General features: G+C 47.7%; 1 protein-coding gene across 10 annotated transcripts in view; it reads right to left on the bottom strand.

Moving 5' to 3' along the window:
* The window catches only part of Smoc1 (SPARC related modular calcium binding 1), a 174,934-nt gene that overhangs the window by 92,789 nt on the left and 60,930 nt on the right, over window positions 1-21,215 (bottom strand). The gene's annotated exons all lie outside the window — the stretch shown is intronic.

Here is a 21,215-nt window from a genome sequence, read left to right as displayed (position 1 = left end):
GGAGTGGATGCTGAACATGAACCTAGATCTGCAGGAAATAAAATCAAAGCTTTAACCTCTGGGATGTTTGGCTTCTCCACCCATGTAGACAACCACTAAACCTCAAATCCAGAACACTTTCACTCTCCAAATTCCATCTATGGCAAGTCTTACTTATTAGATGATGGTATTGAGCCCCAAATCTAGAACTCTTCCATTTCTGCTCACAGTTCTCTGGCAGAATTAGAAGTTAAGTGACTTTCTGTAAGGAAGGTATTTCCTGATTTTAACAGCAATAATAATCAGCTTGGGAAATACTGGGTTAAACAGGTTTTTTGTTTGTTTGTTTGTTTGGTACAGAAATTCTCAGAATTAAAGATAGAGCAATTATATGCTAGTCCTCTTATTGAGTTATGTAGTCACACATAAATATATAGACTGGCCTCACTGTCCTCAGTAACATGCTTCAGCAATAAAAGGGTGACATCTGGGGACTTCTGCACCAGGTCATGTGAAGCCTGGCAGTTTCCTCCTATCTTATATTCACTCTGGGGGAAACTAGCCAACATGTAAGAAGCCTAACAACTCTAAGACCACCATATTATGAGGAAGCCCAAGTCATCTGGTGTCACAACCACATGGGGAAAGAGATGCCCAACAAACCCAGGAACACAGCTTTCAAATGAGTCCAGCCCAGCTGTCAATTGACTGCAATCAAGAGACGAAAATAAGTCATTGCCTGAGAGACCCCAAGCAAGAACCACCCAGCTGAGCCTAGTCAACCAGAAAACTGACAGAGATAACAATAAACTATTGTTTTAAGCCATTAACTTTTGTAGTAGTTTGTTGCATAATGATCATAAATAACTAGATCAAGGAACATGTACGATGCCTCTTCCAAACCTCTTTGTAGCCATGAAATTCATTAGTGAACCCCCTGTTAACAGCGGCAGAATGCAGCTGGAGAACAGTAATCGTCCAGTACAATCCACAATACGAGGAGACTATTGGACTCTGGGAGAGGTCCACTCTCATCCACCCCCACAGCAGGGCCCTGGGCACACTCTGTGGGGCTGGAGGGGGTGATGCCTGGCAGTGTCAAGAGCACAGCTGTGGCCACCAGCAATGGTGAAGCCAACCATGTGATGACACCAAGCTCACAGAGGTCTCAGAGGTGTGAACACAGGTCTGCTTCAGACATCTTTGCAGGCCCACTGTGTGAAGCAAACAGTTGAGAACTTGTCCAGAAGAGCAGAGAAAGGTCTAGAGGCAGTGCCACACCCTTCAAGGGAAATCTGGAAACGAACAGCCCTCTCCTTGCCCCCCCCCCCCACCCCGCCGCCAAATCGCAAGAGTCTGAGCCAGTCCATGACTCCTCAGAGCACATCTCAGCAGTAAGGCCAGATCCCCCCAACCCCACTGCCACCCACTACTACCTTGACTGTCACACCCAGGAACTGGGCTCAACCTGTGCCTCATCAGGACAGATGGGGCAACTCAGTCCCTCTTCAGAGACCCTGGGCTCCCACACATCACAGGCTAAACTGAGTCCTGCCCAAAGGTCAGAGGGAAATGTCCTGATGGTTCTCATGAGCACATCATTGGATAGAGCCTAGTGTCCTGGAGTAAAAAGAGAGCAACTGCAAAGTCCTATCAAAAGGAAGCCCATTCAGTCCCCAACTGCTGCACCAAGGGATGAGCTAACAGAGACAGTGTGGGAGGCAGGGTGTCCACACATCAACCCCTGTGCGGGATCTGAGACCTTGACTCCCCTTGGGTTGCCTAGCTTAAAACGCTTGACTAGCTTGACTAGCTTGACTAGCATCTCGCTGTCCTTGAGACCTCCACACAGCATCCAGGCCTGGCAGAATCTGACCCGGGTCCCTCCCTGGCCTCCCTCTGACTCTGTCCCCAGTTCCTCACTTGTGCACACAGTAGCTAGCTCCTTACTACAGTGAGCTCCACGGCTCTGCCTTCTGCACCCCTCTCTTCCTGCACTGGGTCTGGGCTCACACCAACTCTTCTGGGAGGCTTTCCCTGACTCTCAGGTGAGGATGGTGCCCCCAAATAATCTCTCATACCTCTCTTTCTTCGTGGCTCCTAACATGTGTGGTGATGAATTGATTTGTGTAATTTGATTAACAATGTAACTCCCAATTCTGAATTTCCAGATGACAAGGATAATGTCTATTTGACCTATAAACACATCCCCAGCCTCTAGCCCTTGGTTATTTGTGGGATGAATGAATTCGTGCAGTGGCACTTCCTGTGCAACATCACCTCAAAACCTGCTGGTATGAGGTGACAGGCCTGGTGTCCAAGGATCCTGCTCTCTAGGATCCCCTGGAACCACTCCTCCCTGCAGTGCTTTGAGGCTTGCACCTCTCCAACCATGTCCTCTCCTCTGCTCACCCTATGGCATTATGTGGTGGGCAGAGGTAACCCAGAAGGCCCTGTCCTTGCCCCATTCCTGAACCAGAACCTTATCAAAAATATCTCCCAGTTGGGCATGGTGGTGCATTTTTATAATTCCAGCAACTCAGGAGGCTGAGGTAGGAGGATCACAAGTTCAAAGCCAGTCTCAGCAACTTAGAAAGGCCCTAAGCAACTCAGCAAGACCTTGTCTCAAAATAAAAAATAAAGGGCTGGGGATGTGGTTCAGTGGTTAAGCACCCCTGGGTTCAATCTCACAGTGGCCTTGAAGCACTTGGGAGGGTGAGTCTATCTCATCCAGAGACTTAGCATTTATTATCGGACCCACATAGGCTTTTGGTAACCAGCTTTTGATTCTGTGAATTCACTTTTGCAGCTGGCTAGGTGTTTCTGTTTGTGGTGATATTTTTTTAACAATGAAAGGCAGTGTTGCCTAGGGGATGGAAGCATGGCTTTGGAGCCAGGCAATGGGTATCATTCCCAGCAGGACACATACAGGCTGTTTCTCCTTGGGGAAGTTACCTAATTTCTCTAGGCTTTAGTGTTCTCATCTGTAAAGTGTGAATACTTACATACCTAGCCTCCTAGGGTTATTATGAAAATTCAATTACCTATCATGCCATAAGTCATAAATAAGTTCTTACCCATCTTCTTTCTCTGGAATTTAAATAGTGTTTTGTTTGTTTGTTTGTTTTTAGGAGAACTCCCCAAAAAGGAGGGAGAGAAAAAGACAAAGTTTCTTTTCAAACTGTAGAGGTGGCCCTGTTGTCTGTTCTTTAGCTCACGGAAGGGAGCCTCAGGCGTCACTGTGGCATTGAACTACAAGCCATAAATCTGGTTTGGAAATGGTTCTCTCTGCGCCAACAGAGACTCCAAGGCGGCTGTGCCAGAGACCCGCTCAACAACAAGAAGAGCACTCTGTGCGCGGACAGACAGGTCAAAGAGCCCACAGAAGACCCACCTACCCAACACACAGGAATGGTTCTCGCCTTTGGAAGGGTTCCCAAGAGGACCTGTAAAAAGTTCAGTCGCAGCACAGGGCCATTGCTAAAGACCATCTTCAGTCTACTGTGGTGTCTCATTTTCATCTGTTTGGGGAACTGAGTGTATTTGTGATTGCTTTCAGAAACAGGCAATGAGCTCTATAAAACAGAGCCTCATAGAAGAGATTAATTACTCTGGGTCCACAAATACCGAGGACAAAGCTATCCTCCAGTCTGTCCATCCGTCTGTTCCTCTACTCTGTATCCAGTGAGTGGACATCAACAGTGAGCCCAGCACGCACAGACCCAAGAAGCACACAACCAATATGGCCCCTGCCCTCCATGAGCTTACAACCTAGTATGGAGATCCCAAGCAAGCGTTAACACACAGCATGTTAGCAGAAATCACAGCCATACTAAGAGGGGACATAATCCTAAGCACTCCACAATGTGACAAACCATACAGTTCCATAGAACTTTCCACAAAGATGGAAATGTTTATATCCCTCCTGTCCAACACAGTAGCCACAGACCACAGATGGCTATGAAGCACTGAGCTATAACAAACGCAAATGAGGAACCAAACATTTAGATGTGTTTAATTGTAGTTAATTTTAACCTAAATGACCATGTACCAGCTAGAGGCTACCATATGCAAAAACCCATTTAGTAAGTAAATAAACCAAGAGGAGAGGGCGGGTGGGCCTCAACCAAGTTTTTCCTGGTTGAGTCAGGTGAAGACTGATTGGACTAACAGGAAAAAAAGAGCAGATCCTGAGAATAGTTTCTGCATTTTGAAACCAGACAGCAAATCAGTCCATTACTTATAAGTCAACGCTAAGTGACCCCAGGAGGTTGTCACAGTCCACATGAAGTCATGAGGGTCTTGCAGGGGACAGGGGTACAGGAGAGAAGTCCTCAGCATCAGGCTGAGACTGTGGTCAGTTCTCTCAGAACACAAGCAAAACTCAAAGAATTGGAGTCACCCTGCTGGGACATGACCCCTAGATCACAGAAGTCTGTTGTTGTGGACTCAAGAGCAATCATGATTGGTGGAAATTTCTAGTGTTGGGCAGGGCCAGGCAGTTTCCCCACAAGCCAAACACTGAGCCATTTTCCTCTAGGGGGGAAATTGTGTTTTCATAAAAATCCCTACATAGATTCCCTTCCCTCTTCCTAACCAATTGACAATAAAACAAAATAATAATGTTAAATATGATTGCCTAATAAAGAAGCCAAACAAAGAGCACCAGGACAATTGTGCATCTGCAGTTGTCTCTCCCACCCCTTCTCCTTGGGGACTAGATGACTCCAAATATTTTGTGTTGTGCTCACATTTGTAAAGTAGAACAGGCACTTGATCTGCATATAAACAAGTCATCCTTCCTATTGGAAAAGTAAGCTGTTCGCTGGGGGCAGCCCTACCATGGGGGAGACCAGAGTAGGAAAAAAAAAGTCAATATTCAACCAATAATCCCTTCCATCTGAAAGGCACACATGCTGATCCCTACCCTTCAGTCTCAGGCAGAGTAGAATGCAAACCCTGCCAGGGCTCTTGCCCAAGGAGACCACCCCAATACCACAAGCTGTGTTGGGTTTGACTGACAGCCAAGTTTCCATGACAATGTAAGGAACAACAGAGCCAGCCCATGGCTCCATCTGCAAGGAGATGTTCAATTCTTTCTAAAATAGAGCTGTTCTCACAGTCTCCACTTCCACCTGCTAGTACCATGCTGATTTAATCTGTAGCCAAAATTCTAAACAGGTATTTTCTCAGTAACATCTCTCCCCTTCCCCCAGGTATAGGGGTCCAGGACAGAACCATATGAAAAACTCTCGGTAGTAGGTTTGGGAGAGTGAAGTCCACAATTTGGAGCAGCAGTTGCATTTCTCCTTACAATATCATACTCAAAAATCACAGGCCATTCTACTGTCATGCATACCTAAAAAGGACAAATTTTTTAAAAAATCACAGGCCAAACTCAAAACAAATTTGAGGTTTTTCTTTAATAAAATCACACACAACACAGCTTAAAGTACTCAATTCCAACATTTTTTTCTTCACTTATCTGTTACTGCAAAGCAAACCACTTCTCAGCTTTGCAGCTTGGAATGATGATTTATCATTTCTCGTAATGCCATGGGTTGGTGGGGCTCAGCTGGGAAGTTCTTCTGCTCACCATAGTGGCAGCTGAAGTTATGTGTTAAACTCCATCTGGTTGAGAGCTTGGGTAGTGCTGGAACATTCACTGTGGCTTCACCCCCTGACCTTCAACTAGGGTAGCTGGAATGGATGGGGGCCAGGGAGGCCTCTATCTCTAGAAGACCCTCCTCTCTCATCCATGATGACTTCATTCCGTCCCTTATTGCACACCTAAATGTTTGACTCTTTGCCACCAGTCTTTCCTCTCTATTCAAGTTCAAATTCCACTCTGAATACCCCTGAGCTTATCATCCTAAAAAAGCAAATGCTTTCATATTTGAAACAACACCATTAGCTTCCTAGAGCTTGGGCTGCATTGTGTTCATACTTTTATCAAAAATCCTCAAAAGACCAATGGGGTACAGGAAGAGGGGTAGAGGGAAGGGCATGGGGAAATACTGGGGAACAAAATCTACTAAATTATGTTATGTCCATTATGAATATACCACAACAAATCCTGCTTTTATATGTATATGTATTAGTGCAATACAATGCACTAATTAAAATAATAATAATAATAATAGTGAGATCAGTACAGCAAACAGACAGCAGGGGGGGAAGAGGGGAGGGAAAGAAAAAGTACTGAAAAACTAGATTGATCAGATTAAGGTACAAACATGGCATAATAAACCTCTCCATCTTGTATAATTATAATGTACCAATTAAAAAAACACCTCTTCAACATACATTATCCTTTATCTTTTTACATGTCTACAAAAGATGTGTCTTACCCCTGTTTATCTAATTGGGCTTAATACAGCGCCTGACCCAAAGCAGTTGTTCAGGGTGTCTGGAGAGTAAATGGATAAATACCAAGCCCCACCAACTCATGTTATGCAGAAGCACCCCCTCTCTCTATCGATTACTGTTGAAGAGAAAGATTCTTGTCCAACCACCAGCAGCAGCTTACAACTCCCAAGCATAGAGTGTTGGAAGCTGTTTATTCTTTCTTTTCTGTTAAAGAACATCTATTAGATAAGGACAGTTATGCATTAAACATAGTGTTTTTCCCTTGAATTTAAGAAAAGGAAAATAAATTAGTAAATCATTGAAGAGAAAGCAGCCATGTAGCTGAGACAGTAACCCACGAACCCAGGGCTGCTGTCACCAGGTATCATGGAATTTGCTCGCAGTGAGCCTGGCCCAGCCTCTTCACCCAGGCCTGCAGGAAACCTTTCTGCCATCCTAGGGGTACCATCTCACCCAAAGTCAGGCAGAAATCTGAGACATCTAGATTGCTAAGCTTGAAATGTCAAATTGGAAAACTGACAAACAGCCTGGGTGCGCTCGGCACTCTGGCTTCTCTGGCAGCTACTAGTGCACACACTAGAGTAAGACAACAGCTACATGATAGAATGGATTCACTTCCAAGGCACTTTTCATTCATTTTCCCAACACCCTGGTATTGTAAATACCCATGAGTTTTCTCCACTGGCAAATGCCCAATCTACAAATGCCAACTTGGAAGGAAAGAGAAGGAGGAAAACCCCTACCCACGTGCCTCTGGGTGGGAAGGAGGCAGGTAGAATCACAGCCCCGTCCAACAGCTCCTTCCTGCCTCAGGACCTGCACGTGCTGGCCCCTCTCCCCGGAACATGTTTCGACCTCCCAGACTCCTATTCACCCTTCAACCTCAGTGCAAGTGGGCTTCCTGGAGGCACCTGACTTTCCAAGTAGGTGGAGACCCCCTTACTTTCCACCGTGGCTCATGCCACAATCATGATTTAAATGACCATTTGGTTAGTTAGACATTTCTTGCCTATCCTCCCCAGCTAGGTTGAAAGCTCTCCGTGGGCAGCACCCAAGATCTAAGTACCACACCACTGGATGCCCGGCATCCAGAAGTTCCCTGAGCAAAGTGGGTCTTCCATGAACATGTGTGTGCTTAGATGAATGAAGAGGAAACCCAAACTCTTTAAGCTAGCAAGTGGTAGAGCACTAATGGCCTTGATTCTTTCTACCACGCCAGTGCCTCCCTCAGGGTACAGATTATCAAACGTTGTGCCCTGAGGTCTACTAAGGGGCAGGGTGCTCTGCTGGTAGCTTCAGCAACCATGGTTGGGGTCTTTGGCAGCAGCCCCTTGAGTAGACAGGAAAAGGGAAGGACTCCAGAAGCAAAGAGAGCATCCCTAGAAGAAATTTTTTTTTTCGAAGTCCAGCTCAAGTTTTTAAAACTCAAGCAATTGAAAGCATCTCTGGGAGGTAAATCTGCTATCGAATGGGGAAATGCCCCTCCCAGAGCCAATGCTTGGAACAGAGAGTGGCGCATCACATCCCGGCCGGCTAGCTGTGGCTCAGCCACTTAATCTTCCACCGGGGACTGTCACCTCTTGCCTCTTGCCTTACCATCTGCAACACCAGACCTTGCTTGGCCTTTTTCTCCCAGGACCACATCTTTAGGACCCAAGAGGAGTTTCACATTAAACCATCACTCTCCCACCCACTGTTGGATCCATCATCTGCAGCGAAAATCCACATCCCCACTTCTGCCAGCTTGAGCTCACCCTTCCCTGACCCCAGGGCCACCGCATTTACACAGGTGCGAAGGAGGGCCTCCGGCAGCTTCAGAGTGGGACTCGCAGAGATGGAGGAGGGGAGATAAGGGAGGTCAAAGGGAAGGGAAGGCCTGGCAGCAACTCGCATCTGCTCTTCCTCTGCACACCTCCGCTGTGGGCCTGACAACAGCACGCCCCGATTAAGGCAGCACGCCCCGATTAAAGGGCTTTTCACACTGCTGAGGGAAAGCAGACCCCCCTCCAGCTGTGGGGCAGCTGGAACCACTTCTGTTGTTTTAGCCAGGAGAGGCCTGACCTTCGTCACCCCTCCATCAACCCCCTCCCCAAGGGAGGAATTTAGTGGTCACTTCTCCCACCCAGCCAGCTTCCCTCCTCCGCTCTGCCCCCCATAACCATGGGGATGACAGGTCAAGACCCATGAGGGAAAGCTGTCTTTCACCAGCTGCCCCTGGTGGGAGGCCGAGGGGGTTGATGAGTTTGAGAGAAGGACTGGGACTTGGGTATAAAGAGAACCCAGGCTTCAACTTACACCAACCACATCTGCACCCCCAAACCCACAGCCCATGCCAGCCTTCTGGAAAGGTGGGTACACATACAGTATGGATCGGGTCATCAAATTTGCAAAAGATGAAGCATTATTCTAAGTGAAGGACGCCAGACTCAAAACACTACATGGTACATGATTTCCATTTCTATGACATTCTGAAAAAGGCCAAACTAAACAGAAATCAGATCAGTGATTACCAGGGACTGGAAACTGGAGGAGAAGCCTAAGAAAATGTTTGCGGAGGGGATGGAAATATTCCTAGTTATGGTAGTAATTACACAACTATATAAATTTATTAAAATTTATAAAAGTATATACCTAAGAAGGGGAATTATACCCCATGCAAATTATATCTCAATAAACAAAAAGAGAAAAACATAAAACACAAAACTAAAATAATAATTCCAAAGAATGTCTGCTTTGAAGGGCCCATCAGACCCACACCCCTCCCCATAGGTACTCAGAAAGGTTTCTGGACACGTCCTCCCCCTCCCCCTTCAGTTACAAGGCACTACGCTAGGTGCATTTCGGGTTATGAAAATAAACAAGAACACAGGCCCTGCCCCCAAGAGCTGATCTAATTGCAAAGACCGTCGCAGGGACAGCTAACTCCATAGGGGCTGCATATTTGAAACCAGCAACCAGGAAGCAAATCCTAAGTTTCCAAAAGACAAGAGAATAAAATATGTGAAAATGGGATGCTGGGAAGCCCAAGAGGGGAGATAGCAGAAGCTAAGGCCTAAAACTGAACAGAGAGGAGGGGCGGGTTGGGGAGGGAGGGAAAAAGAGGCATCTATTCAGCCAAGAATTGCTGAGCACCTAGGAAGCCCCAGGGCTGGGCTGCATGCTGGGGACAGAGCAGCTGACCCCTGTTCTGTGGGTCAGAGTGAGAGGTTAATTCAGACTGGAAGGATCCAGGAGGATTTCTAGGGGATAGGGCTAGAAACTGGGCCATGAAGGATTTCTAAAAGTAGAAAGAGATGTGTAAAGGTCATTGTAAGCTACAGTCACAGTTACACATGAGTGGACAAGGGAACTAATTTCAAAATACAGTTTTGAAACTACCATTTATGGAAGAAGTCAGGGTTTAGGGCTAGGTTGGGGATGAGATCATGGAGGGTCTTGAAACCCCACGTCTTTTTTTTTTTTCTTTTTTAAAGAATTGGCAGCCAGTGAAGGAAGGAAAGGGCAAGATCAGACCTGAACTCCAGCAGGGGAATGAAAGACAGCAGAGGGACTGAGTGGGAGGATCTTATCCCTGAATATGGACAGGGGAGATGAAAAAGAGGGGCCGATTCGGGTCAAGGAAGCGGCTGGGTGTCCCAGGTAATGAGCTTGGCCACACTGCAGACAACGAGTCGAGCAAACCCAAGCCCATCAGCAACCCCCAAAACCTACCGCTCCCTGCAGACAAGTGACAACAGAGTCTCGGGCACATGGAGTCTCAGAGCCTGACATGCCACCTTCTCCTGGGAAGCTGGTTACCCTGGGGCTGAAAAGCAGATAGATGCACCAGGCAGTCTCTGAAGTCATTGGATGAACTGAGACAACTGAGGACCTATCTATCCTGCTATCTGCAGGAATTGGAATGGTTGCAACACAGCCCTGTGGGACTTCTTTGAGGCCAGGAAGGGAAAACTGGGATTCTATAAGCATGCATCTCATGGAACAAGCAGGGTCCTACTTAACCGCCCTTGAGCTCCAACAGGACCTCAAACCTATTAATCACAGGCAAAAGCATCTATTTTTATTACCTGTTAGTACCCTCTCAGTCACTTAATAATAGCCAAAAGAACTCAGAAAGCAAGAGCTGGGAGAAAGTCATGTGCCCACCCCTTCCTCAAGCTTCAAACTCTGCCACCAATGTAAATAAAAACTCTCCTCACTCCAAATGAAATAAACAGAGGGCTCTCCAGAACCCAGGACCCAGATTTTTCCAATATTCTCAGCCCACTAGCATTGGGGAAAAAATAAAGACTAATTTGATGGTATGACCAAGAAGCAACAAAGTCTTGTACTTGGGGTACATCCAAGAGGCTGTGAATTATATGAGGGAGCCAAGACTTTTAGGGGTGCAGAGGTAAAGAGGACAAAGGAGTTTCTAAGTGCCTGTTGGTTCTAAGGGCCACACCCTTCATCCCCATGACACACTCGTTGGGTAATAAGGGATTGTTAAATTAGCACTTTCTCTCCAGTTGGCAGGAACAACATATTCCGTATTCAATCAAGGTTAGTGGCTCTTTCCAAGGTTATCCTGACACTCCTACAGGTCTTCACAGCAACGTGATCCAAGTCTGCTGTGAGCACTACTAAGAACAGAAATATCTAACGTGTCACTGAGCATCCTGGATGGTGGCCACAGGTCCAGATACTCCTTCTGTGCCACCTGTCCCTGCTCTACCATACTCTGTCCCATCATCACTAATATGATTTCGCACCCAGTGACATGGGACATGTGTTTGACAACTCAGGGACTGAGGGAGGAGTTTAGATGGGGGTAATGACTGGAGGGCATGACGGGTTGGTTCCAATTCAGCTGGGTCCTGGATAGTGATTGAGCCCCTCTGGTTAGAAGAACAAGATCCTGAAATAGACAATATTGTTTCCATCGGAGACTTAATGAGATTCTAGGCAAAGTAGGAAGCATTTGAGAGATTCAAGATCCTTTGAGAGATTCCGGGTACTCACAGAGAGCTATTTCAGGGCCTGGGTGACAAAGAGACACAGAAATGAGACAGGGCCTTCTCCCCATCTCTGTACGAAGCCCAGCACTGCACTGGCACCTGGGCAGCTTTGGCAGCAGCTGGACACAGTTCCACAGCCCAGACCTATGTGCCTTCACAATGGGCACTGCCAGCCATGAGTTTCCTTTAGGCAAAGGGGAAATGTATGACGAGTCTGTGGAAATAGTTGAGGCACCACAATACAGGGACTGAGGGGAATAACTAGTTGAGCAGATGAGGGTGTTGGAGTCATTGTAACTTGACAGAAATGTAAATGTGGCGCCACTTTGTAATCACAGACGAGAGAGGCCAGTTAGGAGAACAGTTGCTGAGGTGAGCACAGGTGAGCGGTCAGCAGGCTGTGGAACTCAAATAGGCAAGCTCAGGCCTGAAGGAAGGACTTACAGAGCCCAGCTGTAGACCCAGAGATCCGCTTTCCACCAAGAACAGCCGTGAGGCTTCCGGGCTGGTCAACACAATACCTCAGTTCCTCACAGTGGGGCCGGAATAAAGCTAATAACACTCAGCCCAGAGTCAGAGGGAGAGTTTAGCAGGGGTGGGACTTGGTCCATGTCCCAGACAAAGGGCTGATCAGCTGAGTCTGTTCCTGAGCAGAGGCATGCAAATGTCCATTGTATGGACACAGGATACACGTGTGCCCACACATGCTCAGAAGAGTCCTTAGGAAGTAATATTTGCAAAAACAATTGCATAGGGGACTACGGCTGTGGCTCAGCAGTAGCGCACTTGCCTGGCCTGTTTGAGACACTGGGCTCAATTCTCAGCACCGCATATAAATTAAAAAAAAAAAAAAAAGTCTATCAACAACTAAAAATATGTTTAAAAAAATTGAATGGAAGTCTTGGTTTTTCTCTGTCAGAGGTACACTTTGAAATCACATATAGCTTCCAAAGAAGGTAAATGGAGACCCTGAAGCCTCATGCCCACTCACAAAAGTCACAAAACAGTTTTAGTCCCTTCCACAGTGGGCCAGTTGCGCTAGCTGGGCTCCTACCCAACCACTCACAACAGCACCAGCCCAACAGGATCCCGACAGGTAGAACCCAAACCCACTTCAGAAACAAGCAGTTCACCCTGAAAGACAAACTCTGATCTTGGCTGGTTTCCCTTCTCATCCTGCTAAGGGGCTGACTTTAGCCCTCACAAGCCCACTGTTTCGGATTCTTGGTGGTATTGCCGCTCATTTTCGGGGCCTTGGAAAATATCTGTCTGCTCACACACTGTGCTGGGGGCCCTTCTGCACTGAACCACCTGATCCACACAAAGGGCCCCAAAGTAACCTCACAGAGCCCACCCATGGTAAAAGACCTCCATGCAATTCCCAACACAGCAGGAGGAAAAGTCTTACACCCTCCTGACCCTGGGAATTATTTCCTGGTTCTATAACAAGTAAATAGAGCAGCTAGTACACTTTCAATGTCATGGGATTATCCCAAAGAAAAAGGGCATTGTAGTGCCCATTTCACTCAGGCAAGATCCCACGGCACACACACCTTCCAGTATGGACTTGCGCGGTGCAGCAATTTATTCTGACAAGGGAGATAACAGAGGGGGAAACGTTTGATCCACAGCACTTGAGGAAATCCACTCCCCTACAGCCCTAAGCCCTGGGGATGAAGCTGAGCAAGTACAGATGAAAACTATCAGAAGAGGAAATCCCAACCTCGCTCTATCATGGTGCTCTGCTGGGGCCGTGTATGTTTAAACCATGTGTTTCCTTTTATTGCAATCTCCACTGTCATCTTAAGACCCCGCTGTACTGGTGCTCAGCTTCAGATCACCAAATACACGAGAGCCAACGTGCACACACGTGAGAGTGTGCATGTGCACACGCACACACCAAAAGCCCTTCAAAGTCATTTATAGACAACACAGAAGAAGAAACAGTTTGGCCCACGTGGAACAGCCCTGGGCCATGTAAAACCTGCTGCCATCCGACATCTCCAGCTGAAAATCCCCACTGCGGAGCTCAGACAAGGATTGATTACGGCTGTCCAGGGCCCCGAGCTCGGCTTACCTCTCACACAAGTGTGAGGCTGTTCTGAGCAGGAGAGAAACCCTGTTGACCGAAACTGGACCGAGGAAAAGCAAACAAAACCATGTCAAATTCTACAGGCAGGAATGGGGGGGTGGGGAGGATCTGTGGAAAACCAAATCAAACCCCCTCCCGGGGGAAAGAAAGAATGAGTCTTCCATGTTCTAACCCTTCTAGTTCCTGAGAAGAGAAATCAATTTTCTTTGAAGTCTCAAAACTGGATTTTTGAGGGTCTTTGTTCTGTGCATACAGCCTGAAGGTTCACACTGCCCTCCAGCACGGGCTGAGACAGCAGGCTGGACAGGACATTTGCCTTTGCACTTAGCAGGTCCTGCCTCTCAAGAAATCCTGGGGAAGCGAGATAGCAAGGGTAGGTGGAAGCTGCTCAGCACAGTCTGCGGGCACAACAAGCCAAGCTGCCACTCCCAAGGATCCAGGCTTTGCAGCTTTCCACAGGGGCTCAGGACTAAAGACTTCAGCCCAGTCTCCAAAGGGTTCTCCAGACTGTTTTTGAACAGGAAAATGATCACAATATCAAGTTAAATAAAACAAAAGCTGAATATCAAACATACATATAAATGCACACATATACACAACACATACACATATGTATATCTTCCTTCCACCCAGAGAAGAAGAGAGGGGAGTGGAAAGACCAAAGAGAAGAAATACACCAAAATGTTCACAGTGGATTTCTCTAACTGGTAAGAATACAGGTGGGGGTTAGATGCTGGTCTGAATATGAGGTGTCTCCCAAAAGCTCTAGGAATGCTCAGAGTGAAATGATTGCACTGTGAGAGCTGGAACCTAATCAGTCCCTCTAAGTACGAATGGACTGACAGGGTGGTAATGTAAGCAGGCAGGGCATGCTTGCAGGAGCTGGGTCAGTCACCGACTGCGTGCCCTGGGAGGGTGCATCTGCCCAGCAGCCCCTTCTCTCTTTGCTTCCTGGCTGCTGGGAATGGAGCAGCACTCTGCCACCATGCCCTTCTCTCACAATGTTCCTCTTCACCCTGGGCCCAGAGCAAGGGAATTGGCCCACCATGGACTGGGCCTCTGATACCCTGAGACAAAGTGAACTTTTCCTCCTCTAAGCTGTTCTTGTCAGGTGTTTTGGTCACAGCAATGAAAGGCTGACTAACACAGATGAGACTGGTATTTTTCTTCTCGCTTGTCTTTAGTTTCCAAGTTTCCTACAACATATCCATGGTACAAGGGTGAGGACGAGAAGCCCACACAAAAGTCCAAGCAGATTGACCCAGACCTGTCTCTAAAGCAAGGCTGCATGCACATTTCTACCCTAAAAGCAGATGTCACCTCAAGGTCACCCAAGGCTGACAGCTAATGTCCCACCCAAGGCCGAGGACTGGAAGGTTACGTCCCTCGTGAAAAGCAAGGGGAGAATGCAGCCTTGGTTTTTCGTTCAGGAGTCTGAGTTTCCTGTTCTGGTGCATCACTCATACAGCTCTCAAAAAGATTAGCACGGGACCATGTGGCATCCTTTCCAAATGATGTCATTAGCTTTGCAAGGCCCAGGTGACCTCTTGGGCAGCATCTATCCAGGCGTCAGCCTCCTTCTTGCATGGTCTCCCTCTTCTGTGCAGAGGGCATAGCCAGGCAGTCCCCAGCCTTCTTTATAGAAGTGACTCTGAGCCTCCCAATGGGGATGACCCCTAATCTCCCAATCCAGGGCAGGGTTGTGATAAGGTCTGCCTACAGCATTCAGCAGCCTTTCAGAGGCACATATGTATCTGCTGTATCTGTCACTGGACTAGAGGGTGATGATGGGTGGTAAATATGTCATCAACTGGGGGATGGGAAGGGATAAAAATTCACAACATTAAAAATAAGACCTCTCAGAGCTCCAGTTCCAGGTATGAGAGGAAAGCAGAAGGCTATTTGCTCCCCATTATTCCTGGAAGATGCCCTTGGAACAAAAAAAAATTCCTTCATTTACTTCCTTGCAAAATAATTCAAAGCCTGCAAGGAAGTTTCACATCCTAAGTCTTTAATTTGCCTCATTGATTTGATAAGTAGCTCTTAACCTCTCTCTGTAGGCCAGGAACTGTACCGGGCACTGGGTACACAGTCAGAAGCCCTCATAAGTTATAATGAGTCTCTACAAGCTTCACATTTATACTTCATGGGACTGGGTCCTTGGTACCAGTAGGTGACAGGGTCAGATCCAAGGCACAGACTTCAGAGCAAGGCTAAGCTAAAGCATCCACTATAGCAGCATATTCTTGTGGAGTTACCACACAGATGTCCCCAACAAAAGACATCTCCATTCCAAACCCAATCCAGGAAAACAGATCAACTCTAAAAAGAGCTCAGAACGTTAGCTGACAGTAGGACTTGTGGGGCCCCCAGGTCAAGTCCAGGGGTTGCTCGAATTTACCAGAGTAGTCAAGACTGCCTGGAAATGAGGCTGACTTGCCTCCCAGCCCAGTCTCCAAGAAGACAGGGCTGAGGGTGACGTGTGCAGGAGTACCTGGCCCTTCACAAGAAACTATTCCTTCTACAGAAAAGGACAATTTTTAAATTTCCCTATTTTACCTTGACATCCTCCCAAGTCCCTAAAGCATCTCTGAAGATGATACTTTGGATTCTCCAAGCCAGAAGGAATCTGCTGGGGCCTCAGTACCCACCAGAAAACTGCCCACCACCACGTTATCCTTCAGGGCAGGAGTTCCAAGGAAAGCGACGGCACTTATCCCACCTAGACTATGAAACAACTAACTCATCTAACTGCACAGCTGGAATTTCAAAGCATGGTAAGAGGGAGTTGGGGAGGAAAAGGTCATTACTAGAAATAAAATGTTCAGGAGCTCCCTGTTAGTGCATTCCCTCTTTGTTACAGGCACAGGGTTAAGTATTTTAAATTATTTTAATCGCTCCTGACAACAACCTGTGCCATCATGTTTTTCATCCCACTTTGCAGATGGAAAAACTGAGGCTCAGAAAAATCAAGCAGTTGCTCATGGCCACAGAGCTGGAATTTAAACATAGACCTATGACTCTGTGGTATCAAGACATCAAGGACCAAAGAAACGTATAAAGACCCCCAAAGGAGCTAACCACCCCCGCCCCAATGCAGCTTTAGAGTACACAGGATTCAGCAATTTCAAAAAATTCAGTCTAGCCAGGGACAGTGGTATATGCCTATATCCCAGCATCTTGAGAGGCTGAGGCAGGAGGACTGCAAATTCAAAGCCAGCTAGCAACTTAGCGAGGCTCTAAGTAACTCAGTGAGACCCTGTCTCTAAAAGGGCTGGGGATGTGGCTCAGTAATTGAGCAGGCCTGAGTTCAATCCCTGGTTGCAAAAAAAAAAAAAAAAAGTTGATATGGTTATATTCTTGCATAATTAAGTAAAGAAAAGGAAGATTTCTAATAACCCTACCAAACACATTCTCACTTCCTCCCATCCTTTCCCTTAAAAAAAAAAAAAATTTAAAAATGGGGGCAGGAGGGTGGTAGGAAAGAATAGGACCAAGCAAAGATCCTGAGCTGTTCTCAAGCCAGAGCACAAGGACCCATCCGTAACTTTCCAAGGGACCCTAGACTTCTGGCCCTAGTCTGGCTCCACTCCCTCCTTCCTGCACCTCCTGAGTGGACTGGGTATTGCTCAGTCTCTCTGATGATGAGAATATGGAGGAATTCAGAATCGACTCTGCCATTCCATTTCTCATGCAGGGGAGAGGAGCTGTCCTCATCCAAGGATCAGAGCAAGGGAGGGGGTGGGAGACCAACTCAATACCCCACTTGTCAATCAGCTATGACACTTTTAACATAAACCAGACCTGAGCCTTCGATGACACAGCAAAGAAGGTGGTGCTACTTGGGAAGGTCCTCTGTGCCAGGGCAGGTGTTGAAAGCTGGAAGTGTGGCCTTTTAGTGAGTCAGAACTGAGGCCCAGTCCCCAGGCTGAAGACCACTGCTTCCCTCTCTGAGCCTTGCTTTTATCATCCATTAAGGCAAGGAAGTGTAAGAGTCCTGGTGTCAACAGAAGAGTGGGTCAACACAGGAGGAGTAAATGTTACTATATTATTATTTCTATCACCCACTAAATCAGAGTTCTTCAAACTGGGTTCCATAATTCAACTCTTACTGAAGTCAGCAAAGGCTCTAGGGACTCGTGTGCCAACAAAGCTAATCTTTGGATATTTTGAGAAATAGTGAATTTTCTTTTTATTTTAATCTTTTTTATTTTCTGATTTCATATTACAGTCATTTCCATCCACATAAAGGACCATGGCAAAAAGAAGTGGCAACTATTTTAAGTTCCAAAAAAATTTAAATTAAAAAACAGTACAATTGTTACTAGCCATAGTACAAACTGTCTTTTATTTGTTTTGCAGTGATGGCAATGATGACTATTTTAAATGAGAAAATAATGTTATCAGCCCCACAATTACCATCCTGAATCCTTTTTTAAAAACTTGTTTAAGTTGTAGATGGACACACTACCTTTGTTTTACTTATTTTTTTATTTTTTTAAATATTTATCTTTAAAAGGTGTAGATGGACACGACACAATGCCTTTATTTTTTTATGTGGTGCTGAGGATCGAACCCAGTGCCTCACACATGCTAGGCAAGTACTCTACCACTGAGCCACAAGCCCAGCCCCTGTCCTGAATCTTACAGTAAGTACATATCCCTACCCTACACAGTCACTGTTTATGTTAGATCTTTCCAATGAGGATCGGTGGCTTGAAGTAAAAGAGTAGGATAAAAACTTTACTTTAGGTTAGGGGTTTAGCTCAGAGGTACAGGGCCATCAGGCCCGAGGACAAGGGTTTGATCCTTAACGATACTTCAAAAAAAATTTTTTTAAAGATGTATTTTGCAACAAAATTTCATTTATTTATTCATTCATTCATTCATTTGATTTTGCCTGTGCTGTTAGATAAAACTCAAAGAACCATCTCAATTTCAAGTGTTGCTTCTCACACCATGATGTCATCCTGCACCTACGAACCACTAAAACTCTCTCCCTTCTCACCTCTGAGAATAAGATTTGATTTGATGTAGGAAGGGCTCTTCGTAAAGTCTGAACACTGCCGCCTGGGGCTGGCTGAGTCTTGGACATCTTATCTCGGAATTACTTAGATGCCTTTGTGGGGTGACAGGAGGTGACAGAAGCAGAACAGGTGCCATCATCCCCCCAGCCCTTTCTGCCCTGACCCGGTGGCCTTTGCTCTGCACCTTCGCCCCAGTTCATCACGGGTCCTGGGACTGGTCACCGGGAGAGGTTGCCACTGCCCTGGCCGCGTCTGTGTGTCTTCCGGCACAGGGTTGGTCCCCAGGCCCACAAAGCCGCCTCTGAATGAATAGAGCAAGGGCTGCCGCTGCGTGTTTGAACAAAGACTGAATGTGCCTAATCCGGCCATTGAGAACTGTGGAGAGGGCTGCACCTGTAAGAACAATGCTGCATCTGAAGCCCCCGGTGGCACCAAAAGGTCCCTGGGCTCCCCCCACCCCCTTTCCTCCTGGCCCCTTTGTGACTGTCTTTGTTCCTCACCTTCACCCTCCCTCAGCCCCCCACGGCAGGCAGACAGTAGGAAGCATGCTGGGCTGCAGGCAGGGACAGGGTCTGGGACAGCAGAGCAGCCAGTCACCTGTGTCACGGTCCAGACTCCTGTGTGGCTGCGACGTGTTCTGCTGCAAATCACACCCATCTTTATGAAAGAACCAAAGTCCCACCTCCTCCCCCAGTGGGCCCTTCTGGTCTCCCCTGGGGGCCCCCACATCTCCAGGTGTACAGAAGCACCCTGGCCAGAACACCTGTGTCTTCAGAAGCAAGGGCACAGTGGGGACGAGGGCACTGCCGTTCCTCTGGGCTGACACCACACAGCCCACCCGGCGCCTTGCTGCAAACTGGGGAAGAGCCCGGGTTTCGGACATCAGAATGGCAAAGCCACTCTGGCTGGGGACTTCCGGCATAGGCAAATGGCTCCATGGCCCCAGTGAGGACGGTGTCCCCTCCCAGCCCGGCTCCTGCTTCCCTTCTCCTCCCACCCTTTCAGTCACAATCTGACTCAAGCTGCAAAACAGGAGGGGAAAGAAGAGAAAGCCCTGAGCCGGTGACAAGAATCAGGAGGAGGAAGGCAGAATCCAGCAGAAAATCTGGAGTCCTTCAGCTGGACATTCGAGTTTGGCATTTCTCTCTCTCCTCCCCCACCTTCCTCCACATGAGCCTCTCCTCACCACCACCACCACCACCACCATGTCCCCCTTGGGCTCTGGAGAGCTGCCTCTTGTTTTCATAAACAGTATAAGATCTAGTCTTGCCACAACCTCCCTTTCTGAACAGCTGGCCGCTTGCTGCAAATCCTTCCTTAAATCTAATCCAAATCCCTCATGCTGCAGTTTAAGCTTATTTCCTGTTGATCAATTCAACAATTATTTCTTGAGTACCCTTTTGAGGCCTGACCCAGGTCCTGCCCGGGGCTGCCAAAAACTACGATCTGGCCCCTTTCTTCTAGAAGCCGACTAATGGGAGTACTGCACTGCCTGCCTCATCAGCTGTCTAAAGGATGGGAGGCTGGAGGGTCCTGATGAGGAGCCTGCAGGAGGGAAGGGACTGGGCTGCTCCGGAGCCCATCCAGGCTCACAGCAGAGAGGAGGGAGGTCACATTGGCTGGGGTACTGGGGAGGCGCACGGATACTTTGGGACAGCAATCTCAGACCCATGGGTATTTTTCAGGTAGAAAAATCACTTCACAAAACTGCTGTTTTGGGGTCCTTATTCAAGACACAGGGGTAGAACAGACCCAAGGGGAAGAGAATACACATGAGATAGATAGTTAGAAGGCACTCGTTGGCACAATTCCAAACGTGAGGTGTTGACAGGGGCCTGCGTGACCCAGTGGCAGCGGGGATGGAAAGAAAGCATCAATGCAGAAGATGGTTGAGTGGAAGAGTGTGGAAACATCTCCAGGTTCCAGCCCACTTCAGTAAATGCAATGAAACTGGGTCACCTCCTGCATTCTCTGCTCCAGGCCAAGAGTGGCTTTAGGCCCGGGGGGTTGGGGGGATGAATGTCCTCGCCTGGGGAGCCAGCTTCAGAGGCCAGCAAGCTCCTCTCCAGACAATCTCTCCAGAGGCCCAAACCCAGAGACTCCCTGATCCCTTCTCACGTCCCAAGGGGCCCTTCTTCAGAACCCCTACTCCTGAAAGTCCAGCCCAGGACCCGACTGCTATTGCCCACCCAGAAAATATGGCTGGAACCAGCCGTTGTTACTCTGCACTCAGTCGCTTTGCCTTTCCCAAAGCCACAGTTCGGCTCAGGCAATTGAAACGTCCCTCGAGGGAAGACATGGTACTCCTCACCCCAGAGCACCTCCCTCAAGCTTCAGACATGGTTAAGGCCCAAGGCAAGTGGCCCACAGAGCTCTCAAGCAAGGGTCCCAGCACCGACTGGTCGCACCACAGTGCAGTCGCTCAGTAACCAGCTAGAGATGAGCAGAGTGGGCACGGGCACCACCAGGGGTACAGTCGCCAGGGACAGAGGAACAGAAAACAAGAATGACCCAGAAGCAGGGTAGCAGAAGCAGGTGTGGACTTTGCAGCCTGCCCCGTGGTGGACTTGAAGGTGGGGGCTGCTTCCCCCGGCCCTAGCCCCACTCTCCACTGGCATGAGCCCAATCCATCAAGTTCTACACCAGACCTACCTGAACTTCCAAAAAAGAGGCTGGTCCTCACGTGGCCCCGAAAGAGGCCTTCGCATAAGTTCTCCTCTGTCAGTCTCAGGCCCCTTGGGCTACCTCCTT

This window comes from Marmota marmota, unplaced genomic scaffold (assembly GCF_001458135.2).
Source record: "Marmota marmota marmota unplaced genomic scaffold, marMar, whole genome shotgun sequence".
NCBI classification, from domain to species: Eukaryota; Metazoa; Chordata; class Mammalia; order Rodentia; family Sciuridae; genus Marmota; species Marmota marmota.
The sequence above is the reverse complement of the archived record's forward strand: the minus strand, read 5'-3'. Positions and strand labels throughout refer to the sequence as shown.